Below are 23396 nucleotides of genomic sequence, written 5' to 3' on the forward strand. Positions count from 1 at the left end.
GCCTGACAGTCATTGTATAATAAGCATCCAGCTGTAGCAGGGTCTTTATCAACCAGCTATAGTTGGATGTTGTTGGTGTGGTAATTGTGTTTGACTCCTGTGCTTTAGTTGTTGAATTCTCCATGTAGCCTCAATGATCAGTTTAATTTGAGATACATGATAATTTCACAGACATTCATACAGGGAACTATCAAAATTTTAAAATGTTTCCACAGTACTGTTTACCTTGTATTTTAATTCTACATGTTCATCCAGGGAAACATCAAAATTTTTTTAAAAAAATTCACAATATTGTTTACCTTGTATTTTAATTCTACACTTTGTTGTCTGTTTTCTGCAAACAATTTTATAGACTGGTTGCATATATGCAGTTTATCTAACAGTATAATGTAGCACACTCAATCAAAGGCTTTTGAACCAGTCCAGGAATATGTTACAAAATTTTCATTTTCTTCTAATGCTCTGATTATGTGTGTCTTGAAGCTTGTTTCTGCTGTTTTTGCAGACTTCCCTTTTCTAAATCTGTGGTGTGCTTCAACCTGAGAGGCACCCACATGCCTTGCTCATACTGTGGCATCAAGCAGTCAGGCCTGCAAGATGAGTGGTCTGCCATGCGAGTGGATTCCTTCTTATTTCTCGAGTAACATGAACTCTCGTACTCACCATTTAGTTACAAATTATCCTCCTGTATGAATAATACGCAATGGAAACACGCATCTGACTATCAGTAATTTACAGAACTCTGACTGTACACTACGCACTGGCAATACCACATTTTCTTTTTTCTTTTATTTAACGGCTTTTATCAACTCGTGGCCACCGCACTGAATATGAGTGGCGCACACATTATAAATTCGGGACATCATGACAACATACAATTCGAAGGAAAAGTCCACCAATCTTTTTCTTTTCACTATCTTATTTATTCTGATAAATTCTATAACCTAAACAAACAAATTCTATAACCTACAACAATAACACATGAGAAATTCCGCCCAGTGGGCATGGCTTTACATTGGTGAATCTCTATATTATGGTCTCGTAATTATTTAACGCTACAATGCACTTTCTGGATAGGATGGTGGATCTTTTATTATTTCTCACACTTCGACTCTCACAATCATCATCACGAAACTATCCTCCAGATCGAGCGGTACAGAAGGAACAAGCATAACCCACTAATCTTTTGAAACTACCTTGCTACTCTCCCATGCAAACCACACATACCCAAATTACATGACATACATCACACTACAATATGAAATACAAAACACTAAATAGTCACAACACCATCACTTTCAGCTTTCCCACTTCAATTAATATTTATCCCAGTTTCACACGACACTGCCCCACTTCGTAATTCTACTTTCCTACTATGAACTCTGGAGATATATGCACGTCTTCCTGTGCAATGCAAGCCAAGTGGCATTGCTGGATAGACGGCCGACTCACCTTGCTTCTCTCTCAGAGTTTGAATCTAGCGTCACACGGAATCATATCACGCAAAGTAATATTAAGAACGTATTCATCACACACGCGAGTCCTCAACTGATACCATGGACGAGTACTTCTCTTTATCTTTTGTCTCATACACAGTTTGAGACTCACACAGTACTCACCACGTGGAAGTACTCGTCTCTAATTTCAAGTCCTGCACACGGCATTTCTTAAATATTTCAACTTATGGTACACACGCTATTTCTTAAATATTTCAACTTATTGTACACACGCTAGTAATTCAGCTTAACTTAAGCACACGGAAGTATTTCAACTTATTGCTACACGTGGTTTCATTGTGACCGTTGGTCACTTCCGAAGATTACTACAATCCCATTAATATTACCTGCCTGACATTTAATTCTCCCCACAAAAGTTCCTGAAATAGAGAAATTATTATTTCAAACTACTCTTAAATATTCCACATGCATACCATGTCTCCACTCTTTCGTCATTACGGAGCACAACTAAAACAGGTCTTAACAGCACAAGATCCAGCGGCAGAGTGCTGAAACATGGCCGTTCTTTAGGTCATCTCGCACCTCTGTCGAGGTGGGGGAAGACCATGCTACCGTATTGGTCAGCCACATTTCAGGCGCTCAAAGCTCAGGTAAATTTCATCTCTTTGGTCCCACCAAAGGTGGCCAAAGGATCATCTCAAAGATGATCATATATTCACATTCACTATCTGCGGTTAGCAGACGACCATACATTCATTCATTTCACAGATCTCACCAAACTGGATGTAGGGATTTATTTTGTGGGAGTGCACATGTGATCAATTAAATAAATAAATTGTCATTCTTTCCCACACTGGTATCCGGCTTCGCTGTATTAATTGAAATTGAGTTATTTTACAAAAAAAATGTGTTGTTCTGACAAAAATAATGAAGTATGTTGTACCTATTTTCAATGTCGGGCGGTACTGTACCCTTTCAAACCAGGGTGTTTTTTTTCTGTGAATTTTATAAATCTGTTGTTAATAGTGATTTAATCTGTGAGAAGGTGGATCAAATCATTATAGGCCTGTATTTACTTGGATGCCTTCACCACCAACTTTATAATTTGGTTCTACTTTTCTCTTTTTTAGACATGGTGGGGACAGTTACCATTACCAGTTTACTAGGAATATCTGAGGCATTGCCAGATAGTGTGATGAGTGTTTGATTACTTTTGCAGATATTCTATTTATGTCATCTGTATTTTTCTTCGAATGGTCTGATTATATTTGTAATTTATGTTTCATTTGTTGGAAAAAAGAATAGGCATATTGTTATTTCTGGTACATTTGTACTCTTTTTACCCCCTTTTCTTCCCATCAGTCTTCTGACTGGTTTGATGCGGCCCGCCACAAATTCCTCTCCTGTGATAACCTCTTCTTCTCAGAGTAGCACTTGCAACCTATGTCCTTTATTATTTGATGCATATATTCCAATCTCTGTTTTCCTCTGCAGTTTTTGACTTCTGCAGCTCCCTCTAGTACTGTGGAAGTCATTCCCTGATGTCTTAACAGATGTCCTATCATCCTGTCCCTTCTCCTTATCAGTGTTTTCCATATATTCCTTTCCTCTCTGATTCTGCACAGAACTTCCTCATTCCTTACCTTATCAGTCCACCTAATTTTCACCATTCATCTATAGCACCACATCTCAAATGCTTCAATTCTCTTCTGTTCCAGTTTTCCCACATCCATGTTTCACTACTATACAATGCTGTACTCCAGACATACATTCTCAGAAATTTCTTCCTCAGATTAAGGATGATATTCGAAGTTAGTAGACTTCTCTTGGCTGGGAATCTCCTTTTTGCGATTGCTAGTCTGCTTTTGATGTCCTCCTTGCTCTGTCCATCACTTGTTATTTTACTGCCTAGGTAGAATAATTCCTTAACTTCATCTATTTTGTGACCATCGATCCTAATGTTAAGTTTCTCACTGTTCTTATTTCTACTACCTCTCATTACCTTCATCTTTCACAGCATTTCACTCACAAATAAATAGAACATTATTATTGGAAAATATCACTCGAGCTGCTGCCGATTTATGTCACAGATTTAGATTTATGTCACAGCATGCATTACCCTCTATTTACTCTCAATCCATACTCTATACTTATTAGATTGTTCATTCCATTCAGCAGATCATGTAATTCTTCATAACTTTCACCAAACACTTTTTCCAGGTCGACAAATCCTATGAACATGTCTTGGTTTTTCTTTAGTCTTGCTTCCATTATTAACCACAATGTCAGAATAGCCTCTTACCTTTCCTAAAGCCAAACTGATCGTCATCTAGCGCATCCTCAATTTTCCTTTCCATTCTTCTGCATATTATTCTTGTCAGCAACTTGGATGCATGAGACATTAAGCTGATTGTGTGATAATTCTTGCCCCTTTTAGCTTTTGCCATCTTTGGAATTGTGTGGTTGATGTTTTTCCAAAAGTCAGATAGTATGTCACCAGACTCATACATTCTACACACCAACATGAATAGTCATTTTGTTGCCAAAGTCTTTATTCGCCACTTCTCCAATGTGATAGGTGCGGAAGGCGATGACATCACGATCGACGAAGCTCTCCAGGCCACCAACTGCAGGAACACCAGATCCACCTCTTACGATAGCTACTGTTAGCCATCCATTGCCATGCGAAAATGTATCATTCAAGTCAATACTAAAGTTGAGTCTGCAACCACGAAACATACAGGGTCCTTCGACGAGTTCACTGGCAGAAATGTTCTTCAGCTTGTTACTCTTCTTGTCAGCAGCAGAAGTTGTCATTTCAATGTTCTCGATAGTTTTGTAGCAACTCTACGATACATTGGAGAAGTGGCGAATAAAGACTTTGGAAAATCTGTATATACCTCACCCTCCTCACTATCCCTGTACACTAGAAGTAGACGTAAGGTTTCTCTTAATGAATCTGTATATATTTGGATTAAAGGTAAAGGATGTTGTGAATATATAAAGTTTGTTGGAGACTGTACTGTATATTTCCATAAATAAAGTGATTGCTAGCGTAGCCCTGTATTCTGTAGCGTAGCTGAGAACCGGGGTGCGTACATCTAGAACCTGTCGGCCATAGAGTATGTAACAGCATGTTCCATGTTAAAGTTCTTATCAGTTTGACCTTTGACCCTATCGCGCGAGGCTGGCTGACGTAATCGTGGCAGCGCGCCAGCCGCAGACTCGACGCTCTAAGGAGCCTTACGTCTACTTCTAGTGTACAGGGATAGTGAGGAGGGTGAGGTATATACAGATTTTCCAAAGTCTTTATTCGCCACTTCTCCAATGTGATAGGTGCGGAAGGCGATGACATCACGATCGACGAAACTCTCCAGGCCACCAACTGCAGGAACACCAGATCCACCTCTTACGATAGTTTCGTCGATCGTGATGTCATCGCCTTCCGCACCTATTACATTGGAGAAGTGGCGAATAAAGACTTTGGAAAATCTGTATATACCTCACCCTCCTCACTATCCCTGTACACTAGAAGTAGACGTAAGGTTTCTCTTAATGAATCTGTATATATTTGGATTAAAGGTAAAGGATGTTGTGAATATATAAAGTTTGTTGGAGACTGTACTGTATATTTCCATAAATAAAGTGATTGCTAGCGTAGCCCTGTATTCTGTAGCGTAGCTGAGAACCGGGGCGCGTACATCTAGAACCTGTCGGCCATAGAGTATGTAACAGCATGTTCCATGTTAAAGTTCTTATCAGTTTGACCTTTGACCCTATCGCGCGAGGCTGGCTGACGTAATCGTGGCAGCGCGCCAGCCGCAGACTCGACGCTCTACTGTCTACAAAACTATCGAGAACATTGAAATGACAACATCTGCAGCTGATAAGAAGAGTAACAAACTGAAGAACATTTCCGCCACTGAACTCCTCGAAGGACCCTGTATGTTCCGTGGTTGCAGACTAAATTTCAGTATTGACGTGAATGATACATTTACTCATGGCAATGGATGGCTTACAGTTGCCATCGTAAGAGGTGGATCTGGTGTTCCCGCAGTTGGTGGCCTGGAGAGTTTCGTCGACCGAGATGTCATCGCCTTCCGCACCTACCACATTGGAGCAGCAGTTGCTAGCGTAGCCCTGCATTGCACTCTTCTTATCAGCTGCAGATGTTGTCATTTCAATGTTCTCGATAGTTTTGTAGACAGTTTGGCGAGAACATCGACGGTATCTTCTGTAAGGCATCGTGGCAGCATTCAATGCAGTTGCCTGTGCAGCAGCAGCAGCGCGAATGAGCAGGTTGTGGCCTGTTCGCTCGCTTTCATACGCGCAGAGCGCATGACCTTGATTCGGACTTAGCCGATTTCACACTGCCAGCCGAGCGTTATCCCGTACGCGGGCACTAGTAACACTAGGTGCCCGCGTACGCTGTTTGTCAGCCCAGTGTGCGGCTGGTGCGCTGCCACGATTGCGTAAGCCAGCCTCGCGCGATGGGGTCAAAGGTCAAACTGATAAGAACTTTAACATGGAACATGCTGTTGCATCCTTGAGCCCCCCGGTTCGTGATGTACGCTTACAGGTTCTAAGCTACGCTACAGAATACAGGGCTACGCTAGCAATCAGTTTATTTATAAAAATATACAATACAGTCTCCGACAAACTTTATATATTCACAACATCCTTTACCTTTAATCTAAATATATACAGATTCATTTAAAGAAATCTTACGCCTACTTCTAGTGTACAAGGATAGTGAGGAAGGTGAGGTATATACAGATTTTCCAAAGTCTTTATTCGCCACTTCTCCAATGTGATAGGTGCGGAAGGCGATGACATCACGATCGACAAAACTCTCCAGGCCACCAACTGCAGGAACACCAGATCCACCTCTTACGATAGCTACTCTTAGCCATCCATTGCCATGCGAAAATGTATCATTCAAGTCAATACTAAAGTTGAGTCTGCAACCACGAAACATACAGGGTCCTTCGACGAGTTCACTGGCAGAAATGTTCTTCAGCTTGTTACTCTTCTTGTCAGCAGCAGAAGTTGTCATTTCAATGTTCTCGATAGTTTTGGTGACTGTTTGACGGGAACGTCGACGGTATCTTCTGTAAGGCATCGTGGCAGCGTTCAATGCAGTTGCCTGTGCAGCAGCAGCAGCGCGAATGAGCAGGCTGTGGCCTGTTCGCTAGCTTTCATATGCGCAGAGAGTGTGACCTTCATTCGGACTTAGCCGATTTCACAGTGCCAGCCGCGCGTTATCCCGGACGCGAGCACTAGTCGCACTAGAGTGCTCGCGTCTCCTTAGAGCGTCGAGTCTGCGGCTGGCGCGCTGCCACGATTACCGTCGACGTTCTCGTCAAACTGTCTACAAAACTATCGAGAACATTGAAATGACAACATCTGCAGCTGATAAGAAGAGTAACAAACTGAAGAACATTTCCGCCACTGAACTCCTCGAAGGACCCTGTATGTTCCGTGGTTGCAGACTAAATTTCAGTATTGACGTGAATGATACATTTACTCATGGCAATGGATGGCTTACAGTTGCCATCGTAAGAGGTGGATCTGGTGTTCCCGCAGTTGGTGGCCTGGAGAGTTTCGTCGACCGAGATGTCATCGCCTTCCGCACCTACCACATTGGAGAAATGGCTAATAAAGACTTGGGAAAATCTGTATATACCTCACCTTCCTCACTATCCTTGTACACTAGAAGTAGACGTAAGATTTCTGTAAATGAATCTGTATATATTTGGATTAAAGGTAAAGGATGTTGTGAATATATAAAGTTTGTCGGAGACTTTATTGTATATTTTTATAAATAAACTGATTGCTAGCGTAGCCCTGTATTCTGTAGCATAGCTTAGAACCTGTAAGCGTACATCACGAACCGGGGGGCTCAAGGATGCAACAGCATGTTCCATGTTAAAGTTCTTATCAGTTTGACCTTTGACCCCATCGCGCGAGGCTGGCTTACGCAATCGTGGCAGCGCGCCAGCCGCACACTGGGCTGACAAACAGCTACCTTCATTCGGGAACGTCGACGGTATCTTCTGCAAGGCATCGTGGCAGCGTTCAATGCAGTTGCCTGTGCAGCAGCAGCAGCGCGAATGAGCAGGCTGTGGCCTGTTCGCTAGCAATCACTTTATTTATGGAAATATACAGTACAGTCTCCAACAAACTTTATATATTCACAACATCCTTTACCTTTAATCCGAATATATACAGATTCATTAACAGAAACCTTACGTCTACTTCTAGTGTACAGGGATAGTGAGGAGGGTGAGGTATATACAGATTTTCCAAAGTCTTTATTCGCCACTTCTCCAATGTGATAGGTGCGGAAGGCGATGACATCACGATCGACGAAACTCTCCAGGCCACCAACTGCAGGGACACCAGATCCACCTCTTACGATAGCTACTGTTAGCCATCCATTGCCATGCGAAAATGTATCATTCAAGTCAATACTAAAGTTGAGTCTGCAACCACGAAACATACAGGGTCCTTCGACTAGTTCACTGGCAGAAATGTTCTTCAGCTTGTTACTCTTGTACCTTCATACTAGAGTGCTCGCGTCTCCTTAGAGCGTCGAGTCTGCGGCTGGCGCGCTGCCACGATTACGTCAGCCAGCCTCGCGCGATAGGGTCAAAGGTCAACCTGATAAGAACTTTAACATGGAACATGCTGTTACATACACTATGGCCGATAGGTTCTAGATCTACGCGCCCCGGTTCTCAGCTACGCTACAGAATACAGGGCTACGCTAGCAATCACTTTATTTATGGAAATATACAGTACAGTCTCCAACAAACTTTATATATTCACAACATCCTTTACCTTTAATCCAAATATATACAGATTCATTAACAGAAACCTTACGTCTACTTCTAGTGTACAGGGATAGTGAGGAGGGTGAGGTATATACAGATTTTCCAAAGTCTTTATTCGCCACTTCTCCAATGTGATAGGTGCGGAAGGCGATGACATCTCGGTCGACGAAACTCTCCAGGCCACCAACTGCGGGAACACCAGATCCACCTCTTACGATGGCAACTGTAAGCCATCCATTGCCATGAGTAAATGTATCATTCACGTCAATACTGAAATTTAGTCTGCAACCACGGAACATACAGGGTCCTTCGAGGAGTTCAGTGGCGGAAATGTTCTTCAGTTTGTTACTCTTCTTATCAGCTGCAGATGTTGTCATTTCAATGTTCTCGATAGTTTTGTAGACTGTTTGACGGGAACGTCGACGGTATCTTCTGTAAGGCATCGTGGCAGCGTTCAATGCAGTTGCCTGTGCAGCAGCAGCAGCGCGAATGAGCAGGCTGTGGCCTGTTCGCTCGCTTTCATACGCGCAGAGCGCGTGACCTTCATTCGGACTTAGCCGATTTCACAGTGCCAGCCGCGCGTTATCCCGGACGCGAGCACTACTCGCACTAGAGTGCTCGCGTCTCCTTAGAGCGTCGAGTCTGCGGCTGGCGCGCTGCCACGATTACGTCAGCCAACCTCGCGCGATATCACATCTCGTGATATCACATAAATAAAGTGATTGCTAGCGTAGCCCTGTATTCTGTAGCGTAGCTGAGAACCGGGGCGCATACATCTAGAACCTGTCGGCCATAGAGTATGTAACAGCATGTTCCATGTTAAAGTTCTTATCAGTTTGACCTTTGACCCTATCGTGCGAGGCTGGCTGACGTGGATCTGGTGTTCCTGCAGTTGGTGGCCTCGAGAGCTTCGTCGATAGAGACATAATTACATATCGCACATATCACATTGGTGAATTGGCAAATAAAGATTTCGGAAAATCTGTGTATATGTCATCCTCTCCACTATCCCTTTATACCCGTAGTAGACGTAAGATTTCTGTTAATGAATCTGTATATATTTGGATTAAAGGTAAAGGATGTTGTGAATATGTAAAGTTTGTTGGAGATTGTACTGTGTACTTTTATAAATAAATTGATCTGTAGCGTAGCCCTGTATTCTGTAGCGTAGCTGAGAACAAACTTTATATATTCACAACATCCTTTACCTTTAATCCAAATATATACAGATTCATTAACAGAAACCTTACGTCTACTTCTAGTGTACAGGGATAGTGAGGAGGGTGAAGTATATACAGATTTTCCAAAGTCTTTATTCGCCACTTCTCCAATGTGATAGGTGCGGAAGGCGATGACATCACGATCGACGAAACTCTCCAGGCCACCAACTGCAGGAACACCAGATCCACCTCTTACGATAGCTACTGTTAGCCATCCATTGCCATGCGAAAATGTATCATTCAAGTCAATAGTAAAGTTGAGTCTGCAACCACGAAACATACAGGGTCCTTCGACGAGTTCACTGGCAGAAATGTTCTTCAGCTTGTTACTCTTCTTGTCAGCAGCAGAAGTTGTCATTTACAATTCTGTATATACCTCACCCTCCTCACTATCCCTGTACACTAGAAGTAGACGTAAGGTTTCTGTTAATGAATCTGTATATATTTGGATTAAAGGTAAAGGATGTTGTGAATATATAAAGTTTGTTGGAGACTGTACTGTATATTTCCATAAATAAAGTGATTGCTAGCATAGCCCTGTATTCTGTAGCGTAGCTGAGAACCGGGGCGCGTACATCTAGAACCTGTCGGCCATAGAGTATGTAACAGCATGTTCCATGTTAAAGTTCTTATCAGTTTGACCTTTTACCCTATCGCGCGAGGCTGGCTGACGTAATCGTGGCAGCGCGCCAGCCGCAGACTCGACGCTCTAAGGAGACGCGAGCACTCTAGTGCGACTAGTGCTCGCGTCCGGGATAATGCGCGGCTGGCACTGTGAAATCGGCTAAGTCCGAATGAAGGTCACGCGCTCTGCGCGTATGAAAGCTACCGAACAGGCCACAGCCTGCTCATTCGCGCTGCTGCTGCTGCACAGGCAACTGCATTGAACGCTGTCACGATGCCTTACAGAAGATACCGTCAACGTTCCCGTCAAACAGTCTACAAAACTATCGAGAACATTGAAATGACAACTTCTGCTGCTGACAAGAAGGCGATGACATCACGATCGACGAAACTCTCCAGGCCACCAACTGCAGGAACACCAGATCCACCTCTTACGATAGCTACTGTTAGCCATCCATTGCCATGCGAAAATGTATCATTCAAGTCAATACTAAAGTTGAGTCTCCTTAGAGCGTCGAGTCTGCGGCTGGCGCGCTGCCACGATTACGTCAGCCAGCCTCGCGCGATAGGGTCAAAGGTCAAACTGATAAGAACTTTAACATGGAACATGCTGTTACATACTCTATGGCCGACAGGTTCTAGATGTACGCGCCCCGGTTCTCAGCTACGCTACAGAATACAGGGCTACGCTAGCAATCACTTTATTTATGGAAATACACAGTACAGTCTCCAACAAACTTTATATATTCACAACATCCTTTACCTTTAATCCAAATATATACAGATTCATTAAGAGAAACCTTACGTCTACTTCTAGTGTACAGGGATAGTGAGGAGGGTGAGGTATATACAGATTTTCCAAAGTCTTTATTCGCCACTTCTCCAATGTGATAGGTGCAACACCATGTTCCATGTTAAAGTTCTTATCAGTTTGACCTTTGACCCCATCGCGCGAGGCTGGCTTACGCAATCGTGGCAGCGCGCCAGCCGCACACTGGGCTGACAAACAGGTGCGGAAGGCGATGACATCACGATCGACGAAGTCTCCTTCCTAGGTGTGAAATCGGCTAAGTCCGAATCAAGGTCACGCGCTCTGCGCGTATGAAAGCGAGCGAAAAGGCCACAGCCTGCTCATTCGCGCTGCTGCTGCTGCACAGGCAACTGCATTGAACGCTGCCACGATGCCTTACAGAAGATACCATCGACGTTCTCGTCAAACTGTCTACAAAACTATCGAGAACATTGAAATTACAACATCTGCAGCTGATAAGAAGAGTAACAAACTGAAGAACATTTCCGCCACTGAACTCCTCGAAGGACCCTGTATGTTCCATGGTTGCAGACTAAATTTCAGTATTGACGTTAATGATACATTTACTCATGGCAATGGATGGCTTACAGTTGCCATCGTAAGAGGTGGATCTGGTGTTCCCGGAGTTGGTGGCCTGGAGAGTTTCGTCGACCGAGATGTCATTGCCTTCCCCACCTACCACACTGGAGAAATGGCTAATAAAGACTTTGGAAAATCTGTATATACCTAACCTTCCTCACTATCCTTGTACACTAGAAGTAGACGTAAGATTTCTGTAAATGAATCTGTATATATTTGGATTAAAGGTAAAGGATGTTGTGAATATATAAAGTTTGTCGGAGACTGTATTGTATATTTTTATAAATAAACTGTTTGCTAGCGTAGCCCTGTATTCTGTAGCGTAGCTTAGAAACTGTAAGCGTACATCACGAACCGGGGGGCTCAAGGATGCAACAGCATGTTCCATGTTAAAGTTCTTATCAGTTTGACCTTTGACCCCATCGCGCGAGGCTGGCTTACGCAATCGTGGCAGCGCGCCAGCCGCACACTGGGCTGACAAACAGGTGCGGAAGGCGATGACATCACGATCGACGAAACTCTCCAGGCCACCAACTGCAGGAACACCAGATCCACCTCTTACGATAGCTACTGTTAGCCATCCATTGCCATGCGAAAATGTATCATTCAAGTCAATACTAAAGTTGAGTCTGCAACCACGAAACATACAGGGTCCTTCGACGAGTTCACTGGCAGAAATGTTCTTCAGCTTGTTACTCTTCTTGTCAGCAGCAGAAGTTGTCATTTCAATGTTCTCGATAGTTTTGTAGACTGTTTGACGGGAACGTCGACGGTATCTTCTGTAAGGCATCGTGGCAGCGTTCAATGCAGTTGCCTGTGCAGCAGCAGCAGCGTGAATGAGCAGGCTGTGGCCAGTTCGCTAGCTTTCATACGCGCAGAGAGCGTGACCTTCATTCGGACTTAGCCGATTTCACAGTGCCAGCCGCGCGTTATCCCGGACGCGAGCACTTGCCTTACAGAAGATACCGTCGACGTTCCCGTCAAACAGTCAACAATACTATCGAGAACATTGAAATGACAACTTCTGCTGCTGACAAGAAGAGTAACAAGCTGAAGAACATTTCTGCCAGTGAACTCGTCGAAGGACCCTGTATGTTTCGTGGTTGCAGACTCAACTTTAGTATTGACTTGAATGATACATTTTCGCATGGCAATGGATGGCTAACAGTAGCTATCGTAAGAGGTGGATCTGGTGTTCCTGCAGTTGGTGGCCTGGAGAGTTTCGTCGATCGTGATGTCATCGCCTTCCGCACCTATCACATTGGAGAAGTGGCGAATAAAGACTTTGGAAAATCTGTATATACCTCACCCTCCTCACTATCCCTGTACACTAGAAGTAGACGTAAGGTTTCTGTTAATGAATCTGTATATATTTGGATTAAAGGTAAAGGATGTTGTGAATATATAAAGTTTGTTGGAGACTGTACTGTATATTTCCATAAATTGCTAGCAATCACTTTATTTATGGAAATATACAGTACAGTCTCCAACAAACTTTATATATTCACAACATCCTTTACCTTTAATCCAAATATATACAGACTCATTAACAGAAACCTTACGTCTACTTCTAGTGTACAGGGATAGTGAGGAGGGTGAGGTATATACAGATTTTCCAAAGTCTTTATTCGCCACTTCTCCAATGTGATAGGTGCGGAAGGCGATGACATCACGATCGACGAAACTCTCCAGGCCACCAACTGCAGGAACACCAGATCCACCTCTTACGATAGCTACTGTTAGCCATAAATTGCCATGCGAAAATGTATCATTCAAGTCAATACTAAAGTTGAGTCTGCAACCACGAAACATACAGGGTCCTTCGACGAGTTCACTGGCAGAAATGTTCTTCAGCTTGTTACTCTTCTTGTCAGCAGCAGAAGTGATTGCTAGCGTAGCCCTGTATTCTGTAGCGTAGCTGAGAACCGGGGCGCGTACATCTAGAACCTGTCGGCCATATAGTATGTAACAGCATGTTCCATGTTAAAGTTCTTATCAGTTTGACCTTTGACCCTATCGCGCAAGGCTGGCTGACGTAATCGTGGCAGCGCGCCAGCCGCAGACTCGACGCTCTAAGGAGACGCGAGCACTCTAGTGCGACTAGTGCTCGCGTCCGGGATAACGCGCGGCTGGCACTGTGAAATCGGCTAAGTCCAAATGAAGGTCACGCGCTCTGCGCGTATGAAAGCTAGCGAACAGGCCACAGCCTGCTCATTCGTGCTGCTGCTGCTGCACAGGCAACTGCATTGAACGCTGCCACGATGCCTTACAGGAGAGTTTCGTCGATCGTGATGTCATCGCCTTCCGCACCTATCACATTGGAGAAGTGGCGAATAAAGACTTTGGAAAATCTGTATATACCTCACCTTCCTCACTATCCCTGTACACTAGAAGTAGACGTAAGGTTTCTGTTAATGAATCTGTATATATTTGGATTAAAGGTAAAGGATGTTGTGAATATATAAAGTTTGTTGGAGACTGTACTGTATATTTCCATAAATAAAGTGATTGCTAGCGTAGCCCTGTATTCTGTAGCGTAGCTGAGAATGATACATTTTCGCATGGCAATGGATGGCTAACAGTAGCTATCGTAAGAGGTGGATCTGGTGTTCCTGCAGTTGGTGGCCTGGAGAGTTTCGTCGATCGTGATGTCATCGCCTTCCGCACCTATCACATTGGAGAAGTGGCGAATAAAGACTTTGGAAAATCTGCCAGTGTACTCGTCGAAGGACCCTGTATGTTTCGTGGTTGCAGACTCAACTTTAGTATTGACTTGAATGATACATTTTCGCATGGCAATGGATGGCTAACAGTAGCTATCGTAAGAGGTGGATCTGGTGTTCCTGCAGTTGGTGGCCTGGAGAGTTTCGTCGATCGTGATGTCATCGCCTTCCGCACCTATCACATTGGAGAAGTGGCGAATAAAGACTTTGGAAAATCTGTATATACCTCACCCTCCTCACTATCCCTGTACACTAGAAGTAGACGTAAGGTTTCTGTTAATGAATCTGTATATATTTGGATTAAAGGTAAAGGATGTTGTGAATATATAAAGTTTGTTGGAGACTGTACTGTATATTTCCATAAATAAAGTGATTGTATTGACTTGAATGATACATTTTCGCATGGCAATGGATGGCTAACAGTAGCTATCGTAAGAGGTGGATCTGGTGTTCCTGCAGTTGGTGGCCTGGAGAGTTTCGTCGATCGTGATGTCATCGCCTTCCGCACCTATCACACTGGAGAAGTGGCGAATAAAGACTTTGGAAAATCTGTATATACCTCACCCTCCTCACTATCCCTGTACACTAGAAGTAGACGTAAGGCTCCTTAGAGCGTCGAGTCTGCGGCTGGCGCGCTGCCACGATTACGTCAGCCAGCCTCGCGCGATAGGGTCAAAGGTCAAACTGATAAGAACTTTAACATGGAACATGCTGTTACATACTCTATGGCCGACAGGTTCTAGATGTACGCGCCCCGGTTCTCAGCTACGCTACAGAATACAGGGCTACGCTAGCAATCACTTTATTTATGGAAATATACAGTACAGTCTCCAACAAACTTTATATATTCACAACATCCTTTACCTTTAATCCAAATATATACAGATTCATTAACAGAAACCTTACGTCTACTTCTAGTGTACAGGGATAGTGAGGAGGGTGAGGTATATAGAGATTTTCCAAAGTCTTTATTCGCCACTTCTCCAATGTGATAGGTGCGGAAGGCGATGACATCACGATCGACGAAACTCTCCAGGCCACCAACTGCAGGAACACCAGATCCACCTCTTACGATAGCTACTGTTAGCCATCCATTGCCATGCGAAAATGTATCATTCAAGTCAAACAGTCTACAAAACTATCGAGAACATTGAAATGACAACTTCTGCTGCTGACAAGAAGAGTAACAAGCTGAAGAACATTTCTGCCAGTGAACTCGTCGAAGGACCCTGTATGTTTCGTGGTTGCAGACTCAACTTTAGTATTGACTTGAATGATACATTTTCGCATGGCAATGGATGGCTAACAGTAGCTATCGTAAGAGGTGGATCTGGTGTTCCTGCAGTTGGTGGCCTGGAGAGTTTCGTCGATCGTGATGTCATCGCCTTCCGCACCTATCCCTTCTGCCTTATTTGATCTTAAGTCCTCCAAAGCTCTTTTACATTCTGATTCTAATACCGGGTACTCTATCTCTTCTAAATCAAGTCTTGTTTCTTCTTCTATCATATCAGCCAAATCTTCTCCCTCATAGAGGCTTTCAATGTATTCCTTCCACCTATCTGCTCTCTTGTCTGCATTTAACAGTGTAATTCCCGTTGCACTCTTAATGTAATCACCTTTGCTTTTAATGTCACCGATGGTTGTTTTGGTTTTCCTATATGCCAACCATAATTGCTTTTTCGATATATTCACATTTTTCATGCAGCCATTTCATCTTAGTTTTCCTCAGTGACTTGTATTTCTGTATTCCTGAGTCTCCTGGAACATTTTTGTACTTCCTCCCTTCATCAATCAATTGAAGTATTTCGTCTGTCACCCATGGTTTCTTCACAGTTACCTTCTTGGTACCAATGTTTTCCCAACTTCTGTTATCACCCTTCCTAGGGATGTCCATTCCTCTTCAACTGTACTGCCTACTGAGCTATTCCTTATTGCTGTATCTATAGCCTTAGAGAACTTCAAGCATATCTCATCATTCCTTAGTGCTTCCATATCCCATTTCTTTGCGTATTGATTCTTCCCGACTAATGTCAAACTTTAGCCTACTCTTCATCACTACTATGTTGTGATCTGAGTTTATTTCAGCTCCTAGGTATGCCATACAATCTAGTATCTGATTTCAGAATCTCTGTCTGACCCTGATGTAATCTAACTAAAATCTTCCCATATCATGTGGCCTTTTCCAAGTATACATCCTCTGCATGTGATTCTTCAACAGAGCATCACTATTACTAGCTAAAGTTTATTACAGAACTCAATCTTTCTCCTCTCTCATTCCTTGTCCCAAGCCCATATTCTCCTGTAACCTTTTTTTCTACTCCCTTCCCTTACAACTGCATTCCAGTCCCCCATGACTATGAGATTTTCATCTCCCTTTACATACTGTATTATCTTCTCAATATCCTCATACACTTTCTCTATCTCTTCATCTCCAGCTTATGACGTCAGCATGTATACCTGATCTATCATTGTCAGTGTTGGTTTTCTATCAATTCTGATAAGAACAAACCTATCATTGAACTGTTCACAGTAACACACTCTGTGCCCTACCTTCCTATTCATAACAAATTCTACTCACATTACACGATTCTCTGCTGCTGTTGATATTACCCTATACTCATCTGACCAGACATCCTTGTCTTCTTTCCACTTTACCTTACTGACCCCTAGTATATCTAGACTGGGTTTTTGCATTTCCATTTTCAGATTATCTAGTTTCCCTACCAGATTCAAACTTCTGACATACCACACCCCGACTCATAGAATGTTATTATTTTCTTGATTATTCAATCTTTTTCTCATAGTAACCTCCCCCTTGGCAGTCCCTTCCCAGAGATTCGAATGGGGTTTATTCCTGAATCTTTTACCAAAGGAGAGATCATCATGACACTTCAATGACAGGCCACATGTCCTGTGGATACACATTACATGTCTTCAATGCAATGGTTTCCATTGCCTTCTGCATCCTCATGCCGTTGATCATTGCTGAATCTTCCATCTTTAGGGGCAGCTTCCCACCCCTAGGACAAGAGAGTACCCTGGACCTCTGTCCACTCCTACGCCCTCTTTGACAAGGCCGTTGGCAGAATGAGGGTGATTTCTTATGCTGGAAGTCTTTGGCTACCAATGCTGATTATTAATCAAAATTTAAGCCATGGTGGGATTCAAACCTGGGTCCAAAGACATTTTGATTATGAGTCAAAGATGCTACCCTAAGACCACAGGTGCCTTTTTCCCTATGCTTCATTTTGTTTCATTTGTTTCTGTACTGTGTTTACATAATACCAGTTTAAAGTGGAACACATTTCATGTAAGTCAGTTAGTTCTTTCTGTTGTGCAGTAAGTACTGTGTTCCCATTTTGTCTCTTATGTGATTAATCCCAGTTTGTATTTATGTGTGACCAGACTGTCTTAGAAACATTTGATGCGGTTCTGATTGACATGTATAATATGTAGATTTGTTTCCCTTATCATCATGCTATATTCTTCCTTCTTTTGTCTGTACTTACCACATTCTAATTGATTATTACATTTCTACTATAATTCATACAAATCTCTTAAATCTTCTCTAGCATTCATAATCTGTGTGATGATCTATTCCTACTATGTCTTAAATTTATCTTTCTACCTAAGTTTGGAAAGATATGTTTAAGTCTCTGTATGTCTATCCTTTAAAAAATGGTCGTGGGACTTGGCTGTTTGATAGAGGATGTCAAATTAAGTACCTTTCAGCCATCAATTTTCAACCTTATTTTATTTGGCAACCAGTTTCAGCATTTCACTACACCATCTTCAGGCCCTGGACCGACGCGCAGGAAGAATTTACCTCAGTTGTCTTTATGTGGTCACATAAGCTTGAACTGAAAGTTTCCCAGCTTTCTTCCACATCAGTATGTTCAGATTTCCATCATTTGCCAGCTTTCACTCTACAATTACATTTCACGTTTGAGTTTTCTTATTCTGTAGCTCAGTTAACTGACCATGGTGATCTGAAATGACTGCATTAATTGCATGTATTTTCAGATTATTTAAAGGTACGTTTGTCTGATGATTCAGTGCTACTGCTGGGCTATTTATATGTAACTTTGTATTATATGTTTTTACAATATTATGAAAACATTTTTGTACAGCCACTCTGCTTCAGTATATTTATATTTAGATCACCAGATACTGTTGAATATGGAAATTATTTAATAGCTTTGTCAAGTAGTACTTGAAGTTCTGTTGGGAAATCTTTTATCCTCGAGCTTTGAGGCCAATATATCCCTAAAACTAGACATTTGCTCTCCTCAAAATTTGTTTGTACTTTTATTTTCTAAATACGTATATGATCTGGCAGACAGGGTGAGCAGCAATCTGCACCTGTTTGCTGATAGTGCTGCGGTGTATAAGGAGGTGAAAATTTCTAGTTGGTGTGATGAATGGCAGGGAGCTCCAAATGTAGAAAAAATGTAAGTTAATGCAGATTAGTAGGGAAAAAAGTCCCATAATGTTTGAACACAGCATTAGTACTGTGCTGATTGACAGCTACAGTGATTAAATATTTAGGAATAATGTTGCAAAGCGATATTAAATGGAACATGGTTGTAAGGATTGTTTAAGGAAAGACAAATGGTCAATTTAAGTTTATTGAAGGAATTTTTGGAAAGAGTAGTTTGTATGTAGAGGAAACCATGTATGGACCATTAGTGTGACCCATTCTTGAGTACTGCTCAAGTGTTTGGAATCCCTCTAAGCTTGGATTAAAGGAAGGCATAGAAGCAATTCAGAGGTGGGCTGCTAGGTTCATTACTGGTAGGTTTGAACAACATGCATGTATGATGGAGATGCTTTGATAGCTCAAATGGGAAACTCTACATGAAGGTGACATTCTTTTTGAGGAACACTACTGAGAACATTTAGAGAACCAGCATTTGAACCTGATTGCAGAGCGGATTCTACTGCTGCCAAGGTACATTTCACATAAGGACACGAGAGGAGAGAAGAGGAATTATGGCTAGTACAGAGGCATATAGACAGTTTTTTTTCCCTCACCCTATTTTGAGTGGAACAGATAGGGAAATGACTAGTAGTGGTACAGGGTACCCTCTGTCATGCACTGTGCAGTTGCTTGTGGAATATTTATGTAGACACAGATGTAAATGTGATGTGATCTCTCAGGTTTCCTTGGCATGATTTACTAATGGTGTGCTTCCAGGTGTTCTGCTGAGTATTTTGATGACTGACTCTGTCATCTCTCAGGTGCTGCAAGTTTTGCTGTTACGTGTACTTGCTGTCTGTACTTGACCAGACTGTGAACTGTTGTTGGTCTTGCACTGCTGTTTATAGTTGAGTTCCACTCACAGTACTTGCTGTGCCGTTTGATGCTCAGTCCTAAAGACTCTGGTTCACAGAGCTCAAATACTTTCATAAAAGGAGAGCTTTACTGAAGAATTACAACACCAACAAATAGTGTTCCATAGTAATGTATACTTAGCTCTTACTGTGGTGGGACACTACACACTTAAGAAGAAAGACAAGTGAATGTCAGAATGTATTATTTATGTTTCTGCCACTTGTATTTCCAAAAAAATATGTAACTGAAAGACAGTTCTGCAAGACCAACAATAGTTCACAGTCTGGTCAAGTCCAAACAGCAAGTACACGTAACAGCAAAACTCACAGCACCTGAGAGATGACTGAGTCAGTCATCGAAATACTGTGCATACCATGGAAACAACAACTCAGCAGAACACCTGGAAGCACACCATTAGTCAGTCATGCCAAGGAAAGCTGAGAGATCACATCACATTTACATCTGCATCTATTTTATCAATGACAGTACATTTTGGTGGAACAGTACAAGATAAGTACTATTGTTTTATGCTTAGTTGTTATTGTTGTTTGTCCCTACTCAGACACCTGTCCTTTTTTCCCCCTAAGGTAAGTCTTTCCGCTCCCGGGATTGGAATGACTCCTTACCCTCTCCCTTAAAACCCATATCCTTTCGTCTTTCCCTCTCCTTCCCCTCTTTCCTGATGAGGCAACAGTTTGTTGCGAAAGCTTGAATTTTGTGTGTGTGTTTGTGTTTGTTTGTGTATCTATCGACCTGCCAGCGCTTTCGTTCGGTAAGTCACATCATCTTTGTTTTTAGATATATTTTTCCCACGTGGAATGTTTCCTTCTCCTGGAAATGGAAAAAAGAACACATTGACACCGGTGTGTCAGACCCACCATACTTGCTCCGGACACTGCGAGAGGGCTGTACAAGCAATGATCACACGCACGGCACAGCGGACACACCAGGAACCGCGGTGTTGGCCGTCGAATGGCGCTAGCTGCGCAGCATTTGTGCACCGCCGCCGTCAGTGTCAGCCAGTTTGCCGTGGCATACGGAGCTCCATCGCAGTCTTTAACACTGGTAGCATGCCGCGACAGCGTGGACGTGAACCGTATGTGCAGTTGACGGACTTTGAGCAAGGGCGTATAGTGGGCATGCGGGAGGCCGGGTGGATGTACCGCCGAATTGCTCAACACGTGGGGCGTGAGGTCTCCACAGTACATCGATGTTGTCGCCAGTGGTCGGCGGAAGGTGCACGTGCCCGTCGACCTGGGACCGGACCGCAGCGACGTACGGATGCACGCCAAGACCGTAGGATCCTACGCAGTGCCGTAGGGGACCGCACCGCCACTTCCCAGCAAATTAGGGACACTGTTGCTCCTGGGGTATCGGCGAGGACCATTCACAACCGTCTCCATGAAGCTGGGCTACGGTCCCGCACACCGTTAGGCCGTCTTCCGCTCACGCCCCAACATCGTGCAGCCCGCCTCCAGTGGTGTCGCGACAGGCGTGAATGGAGGGACGAATGGAGACGTGTCGTCTTCAGCGATGAGAGTCGCTTCTGCCTTGGTGCCAATGATGGTCGTATGCGTGTTTGGCGCCGTGCAGGTGAGCGCCACAATCAGGACTGCATACGACCGAGGCACACAGGGCCAACACCCGGCATCATGGTGTGGGGAGCGATCTCCTACACTGGCCGTACACCACTGGTGATCGTCGAGGGGACACTGAATAGTGCACGGTACATCCAAACCGTCATCGAACCCATCGTTCTACCATTCCTAGACCGGCAAGGGAACTTGCTGTTCCAACAGGACAATGCACGTCCGCATGTATTCCGTGCCACCCAACATGCTCTAGAAGGTGTAAGTCAACTACCCTGGCCAGCAAGATCTCCGGATCTGTCCCCCATTGAGCATGTTTGGGACTGGATGAAGCGTCGTCTCACGCGGTCTGCACGTCCAGCACGAACGCTGGTCCAACTGAGGCGCCAGGTGGAAATGGCATGGCAAGCCGTTCCACAGGACTACATCCAGCATCTCTATGATCGTCTCCATGGGAGAATAGCAGCCTGCATTGCTGCGAAAGGTGGATATACACTGTACTAGTGTCGACATTGTGCATGCTCTGTTGCCTGTGTCTATGTGCCTGTGGTTCTGTCAGTGTGATCATGTGATGTATCTGACCCCAGGAATGTGTCAATAAAGTTTCCCCTTCCTGGGACAATGAATTCACAGTGTTCTTATTTCAATTTCCAGGAGTGTATATATAAAAATAGAGGGAAACATTCCACGTGGGAAAAATATATCTAAAAACAAAGATGATGTGACTTACCGAACGAAAGCGCTGGCAGGTCGATAGACACACAAACAAACACAAACACACACACAAAATTCAAGCTTTTGCAACAAACTGTTGCCTCATCAGGAAAGAGAGAAGGAGAGGGAAAGACGAGAGGATGTGGGTTTTAAGGGAGAGGGTAAGGAGTCATTCCAATCCCGGGAGCGGAAAGACTTACCTTAGGGGGGAAAAAGGACGGGTATACACTCGCACACACACACACACACACATATCCATCCACACATATACAGACACAAGCAGACATCTCACAAGCAGACATATTTGAAGACCAAGTGTGAGGCCTTTGGGGGTAATGCCAAATGTCAGACAAGCCTGAGAAAATAGAATATGGGAGCGTAATCTGGCTAGGGCGAAGGCATGTTTGCGGAGGGAATGTAAATAAAACGTAATGGGGCCATTGTGGGGGTGTTGTGAGGGTGACATGGTATTAGAAGGTGGAAAGTGTAAAATGAGGCTGAAATGAAAATGAAAATAAAAATATATGGGGAGAGATAAAGGTGAACTGGAAAGTAACTGGAGATCTGGTGTGAAAAAAGGCGAGAAGGTGTTGGTTACAGCTGGGCTATGTTGGACTTGGGTTGGTAGACAACGATGTGCACAAAGGTTAGGTGGTTGTGTTGCCGCCAAAACACGTTAAAGGACGGAGAAATTCGGGAAAATTACGAAAAACTGCGTGTCATATATTAAAAGGAGTGGTTTTGTGGTGGCAGGTTATGAAAATGAGGCTAACAATTGTCTGATGGAGAAATAATGACGTTAAAACCTGTGGGAAGCGGATAAAAATTATCAGTGATGTGCGAAAAACGGAAATAAAGCGAAAGATATTAGAACTAGCCGCAATGGTTGTTTAAAAGGTGAAAGGAACTGTTTGTGAACTAGAAATGGTGGATTTTATAGCGGCGGTAGTGTTGAAAGCAGCAAAAAAATTTTTTTGGTTATGGTTTGGAAGTGGGTTACGTATTATTGAGTATATATAGGCGGGATAAAATTGTATATCAGATTACGGTAAAAAGGAGAAGGTGAATACAAAGTGAAACTACTGGCAAAAACAGAAAGAGAAAATAAGACGACAGAAAAGATTTCGAAATGCAACAGTGACAATAACAAACGTAATTGTTGGGTTCAAATTACTGATATCAATATAATAGAGGGAAACATTCCACGTGGGAAAAATATATCTAAAAACAAAGATGATGTGACTTACCGAACGAAAGCACTGGAAGGTCGATAGATACACAAACAAACACAAACACACACACAAAATTCAAGCTTTCGCAACAAACTGTTGCCTCATCAGGAAAGAGGGATGGAGAGGGAAAGACGAAAGGATGTGGGTTTTAAGGGAGAGGGTAAGGAGTCATTCCAATCCCGGGAGCGGAAAGACTTACCTTAGGGGGAAAAAAGGACGGGTATACACTCGCACACACACCCATATCCAACCACACAGACACAAGCAGACTTACCA

This window comes from Schistocerca nitens, chromosome 4 (assembly GCF_023898315.1).
Source record: "Schistocerca nitens isolate TAMUIC-IGC-003100 chromosome 4, iqSchNite1.1, whole genome shotgun sequence".
Classification (NCBI taxonomy): domain Eukaryota; kingdom Metazoa; phylum Arthropoda; class Insecta; order Orthoptera; family Acrididae; genus Schistocerca; species Schistocerca nitens.